The sequence below is a fragment of the Apium graveolens genome, chromosome 8, assembly GCF_009905375.1.
Source record: "Apium graveolens cultivar Ventura chromosome 8, ASM990537v1, whole genome shotgun sequence".
Classification (NCBI taxonomy): domain Eukaryota; kingdom Viridiplantae; phylum Streptophyta; class Magnoliopsida; order Apiales; family Apiaceae; genus Apium; species Apium graveolens.
Window position 1 is genome coordinate 54,932,646 of NC_133654.1, and position 5,265 is coordinate 54,937,910.

The following is a 5,265-nucleotide window of genomic DNA, read 5'->3' on the forward strand; positions in this document are numbered from 1 at the left end:
CTGAAAACCAGGAGGGTCGTATTATTTTGCTGCATACTGCTGATAAGGCTGCTGCACCGCATTCTGAGTATTGCTCCAGCTGAAGTTAGGATGATTGCGGTTGTTGGGATGATAGGTGGAGGGAACTGGTTCCTGCGACCTTTGAAAGTTGCTCACGAACTGAGTTGATTCACTGGAAATAGCACACTGCTCTGCCTCATGAGCACCAGCACAAAGCTCACAAACACTAGTGATCTGATTAACTCTATAATTAGCCAAAGAATGCACCTTCATCATCAAAGCCTTAAGTTGAGCAACTATAGTAGTAGCTGCATCTACCTCCAGAATTCTTTAGCTCAATCAAATCAAATCATAAGCTTCATCGTAGCTCTTAGCCCATAAGGCTCCACATGATGCTACATCAAGCATGGGTCTAGAAGTTGCACCCAAACCATTATAAAAGCAATTAATGATCATCCAGTCAGGCTTCCCATGATGAGGACACTTTCTAAAAATCTCCTTATAACGATCCCAAACTTCACACAAAGATTCTCCCGATTGCTGCGGAAATTGAGTAAGAGCATTCATGATTGTAGCTATCTTCCCCATAGGGAAGAATTTAGTGAGAAACTTCTGAGCAAGATCTTCCCAGTTGGTGATAGAGCCTGGTGGTAGAGAATGCAACCAATACTTAGCTTTATCCCTCAGAGAGAATGGGAAAAGCCTTAGCTTTATAGCATCTTCAGACACATTATTGAATTTGAAGGAGTCGCAGATCTCGATGAAATCTCTAATATGCATATTGGGATCTTCCATTAGAGAACCCACAAACTGAACCGAGTTCTGCATCATCTGAATTATGCTAGCCTTTATTTCAAAAGTGTTAGCCGTGATGGCTGGTCTGACAACACTAGACTGAATATCATTAATCTTCGGCTAAGAATAGTCCATCAAAGCCTTTGTATTCACTTCTGGTTCTCCCATTACAACAAGAGCTTCTACTTCACTTTCTCCTCTTCTACAAGAACTTCTTCCTCTACTAAAACTTCTTCCTCCGCTTTATCCAGTGTTCTCCTATGAGATCGAGAACGCGTTTGCATACACGCTCTCTAGAGTACTTGAAAAATCAACAAGCAAACAAGTAAGTAAAATATCCGAGTTAGTGAACTTTAACGACCACTGATGTTAAGCACATAAACTAAAAATTAACACCGAGTCCTCGACAGCGTCACCAAAAACTTGTTATGACGAAAACATGCGTTAATATTCACGCAAGTATACATGATCGCAAGTAATATAGATTTAATTCTTGTTCGGTCCCATATAGACTGTTTTAGGTTAATTTCAATTAATGTACTTATGCAACAATGGTATGGTTATTATTCAATGCTAAAATGATAACAAGTTGAGATTGTTTATAACTACGATATTAACTAACATGCAATTAAATAAAAAATTAAAAGGTTTGATTTACTATATGAGATAAACATGGGATTCTAACTTCATTACTACTTCATTCAATAGCCTTTTTGTTCTTAACCTTAGCATGCAATGGTGGTGACACTAATCAGATAACACGAAACTAGTAAATGCCAACTTTTGTTGTACGAATACCCTACTACCAGACATCCACAAAAGAGATAGAAGCTGAATAGACACCAATTATATTGAGACCCTATATGTCTATAGAATTTGACAACATAAAGGTTTAATGTGCAAGTTATGTATCATGCTTACATAGGGCAAGTAAGATGGTTAAAATTACCTACGAATCATGTATATCAAATACATGAACCTATGCTAGCATGGAAAGTTCTAAACCCCTATATTCACTTTCACTTCAATAGAGATTAACACGCTATCTTATAAGTTCACGACGCTCATAAAACGAGTAAGTACAACCAATACTAGGATTTCATACAATCAACACACACTAAGGTATCGAAATAAATTAACTAATGAAATCCATTAGTAAATCCGCTAGAACCCCACAATAACAATTAGCCCATAACTGAACTCATCATCACCGTACGTTCCGATGAAAGCATGGTATAATAAACTAAGTTTTTATAAACTGAATAATAATCAAAGTACGTTAAACAAGAGTAATATGTTCAATAAACAAGAAAACTAGCATTCAAGATTACAACTTAAAATAAAGAATCACAAGAATAAACTAGATCCTCTTCGCCTTGGTTGTATTTGTGCTCCTAGGTCTTCTTATTGTCTTCTCCTTAGTCTCCGTTATGAAAAATGTCTTTAAGTTGTCTTTATATAGCAGCCCAAATCAGCATAGAAGTCCATAAATCAATCTTCTATTCAAAACAGGATTCTTCAGTTTTCAACCTTGCGCGGCCACGCGCTGTCCCAACGCGGGCGTGCTGACTTTCTGCTTCTCTGGCGCGGGCGCGCGCTATCACAGCGCGGGCGCGCTGACATTCTGGAAAAACTGATTATTTTTTCTTCTTTTGCTAGCTTGTGATGGCATTCAACGAGCAATCTTCCCCAGCAACATCCTAACACCAAATTAGTACCAAAGCAATGATAAATCTCTTTGATCCCTTATTTATGCCTAAAATGCAAAACACTACAAAAACGAATCAAATACACAAATTACTTGAGTACAAAACACCAATTCAAGCCTTTGTAGGACTTTCTAAGTGGACATAAATGCCACTTAACATTCAGCATGTCACAATAGAGTGTGAGTCCGAGATGGTGGTTCATGCATTGCAGGGAACGAAGACCTTTCTTCTAGAAGTCGGCCATATTGTAGAGGAATGTAGGGAGAAGCTCAAACAGAGAATTGATATTTCCGTCTGTCATGTGAAAAAGCAAGCAAACAGGGTTGCGCATTTAAGGGCTAGAGTCCCATGTTTGTTAGATAGTCACAACTATTATATGTCTCCTCCAAATTTATTGTTGGAGATGTTGCCTTCTGAATTTCCAAGTTAATGAGAAATTTCTTATTTTTTTTAAAAGAGTGATCGGTGAATTAAAAGTTCAATTTGGTGAAATGAATAGCCTTGTATTCAATTTATACTCGGTGTCAAACATGTCATCTTGCATTTTGTTATTTTTAACAATTAATTATGGTTATTTGTATAGGGGTGAATACAAATCATTTCTTTTTATAAATTATAAACAAGGAATTAAAACTTGTAAACATAAAGAGGGAAAAATCAGTATTTTAAAAACCGCAAATCGGTCCAAAACGGAGGGTGAAATCTTTTAGCGCTTAAGCGGTTAAACGAACGATTAAGTGAAATTTTAAGAGGATATTTAAGCAAATAAATAATATTTATTTAAAATTTTAAATATAATAATAATAATAATAATAATAATAATATGTGTAACACTGAAATTGTGAAAAAAATAAAATATCAAGAATGTAAACATAGATTTTTTTTAAAAAATTATATTTTTTTTTAAATTTTTAATCAAGATTACTGTTTATTAAAATAAATATTAATATTTAGAATTAAAATTTGACAAGTCAAAATTGGTTTGACTGCTTAATGACCACTTAATCCGCTTAATAACCGTTTAATCCGTTTACAAGGCCGCTAAATCTTTAAAAATGCTTAATCATCCCATTAGTATAAAATCGAAGCGCTCTGTGGTACTATCCCGCTTAAACGGCCGCTTAGAAGACCGCTTAATGCGCTTTTTAGAACATTGGGAAAAACACACAAACTAAAATTTTAAGTGATTTGTTCTTGAACTTACCACCTGGGATATATATTGAATAAATAATCTATGTAAATTATAAGAGTAGTTTCCCAGCTACGTTTCAGTGTTAAGACTTCTAAAATCTATTTGTTAAAAGATGATACTGATACTACTTGATTTATATATCACCAAGTTACAATCTTTACTAGAAAATATATAGCACAGTCTTCTGGTTCCAGTAAGATTACTTCTACATTATTTTCCGTGATACTTGACAAATGAGGTTCAAATTGACCTTGATATATTACTTTGAATATACCTCCAATTTGCCATGCATGAAAATACAATGTTTATTATTTTCTCTAATCCAAGATCATTATGTAAAGTTTGTCTTGACTTTCATTTCTTTGATGAGATTCCAATCAACCCATGTACTCCGTCAGACTCAAGATTTGAGCACTGTCAAGTCACTATCAGCAGCTATTTGAATTTCCTTAGGTATTAAGATTGATTGGTTTAGCCGTTGATGGGTTGACGCAGTTAGCCGTTGATGTTGTAGCTTTACTTAATAGTTGAAGACTCACTTCAATTAATTAAAATTAATTGGCATATAATATTTACAATTAGCAACCCTATTTTAGATTATCCATTCAGTAAACATTATTTCTAAATGAATGACAACATTACTAACTATGACAAAAATTTTATAAAAAATGTTACAAAAATTTCATCCGTTGATGAGCCACCATTTCAAGTGCTATCCTTTAGGATGATTAGCTGTTGAAGGCTATAATATGACTTATCATAATCATGTTATGTGTTTTACTTATCATCGAAATTTAGGCTTCATATTAAGTAATCAGTCGTACTAAAATCTTAAGGTGATAGTGGAAGGTTCGAACAAGATTTTATTCTCTTTAACACTCCCCTTCAATCGTACTATATGTTTTAGTGTAATTGTCAACAATAAATATAACAAATACCAATATCCACACCAAAAAAATATTTAAATTAAATAAATGGAGGTGAGAATACTCGAACCCGAATCCCTCGTCGAGCCCTCCCTAAAACGAGGTCCGATATCATGTTAAATAACCAATTACACTAAAATCCTAAGGTAGAATAGGAAAAACCGAATATGATCTTATATATTTTTTTAACACTTTGATTCCTAACACACCTGCTCAGAGGTATTCTTTTTTCAAGTTCACTGTTTACGCACAAAATCCATACTCTTCTATGTACGTGATATTACATAGTGCATCGAATTATATCTTAATGTAATGGACTTGCATTATAGAAACAGTCTTTGCACGCAAAGTCCTCCCTCAGGAAAATCAAAATGAGAAAAAAAAAAAGATGAAGCCCCATAAGTAAAATATGTTCATACATGTGCAGGGCTCCCTTGTAATTTTATTATAAATAATTTAAAATATTTATATATAAAAAAACTAAGGCACTTAAAAGTGCTAGCAAAACATGCTCATAGTTAGATCACCGGTATGTTATCATTAGCATTCTTTTTTAAGTGATAAATGATTTTATTTAACAACGTATCTAATTTTTTATCCAAGAAATTTGGGAGACGAAATTCTGTAATTTACTGCATCTTTG

The 5,265-nt window shown here is 34.0% G+C and overlaps 1 non-coding gene across 1 annotated transcript; it reads left to right on the top strand.

Moving 5' to 3' along the window:
• The first annotated feature begins 466 nt into the window (after positions 1-466).
• Positions 467-573, top strand: LOC141681106 (small nucleolar RNA R71). The gene has a single exon (XR_012558549.1). It is a non-coding gene; the product is annotated as a small nucleolar RNA R71 (small nucleolar RNA).
• Positions 574-5,265: the final 4,692 nt, after the last annotated feature.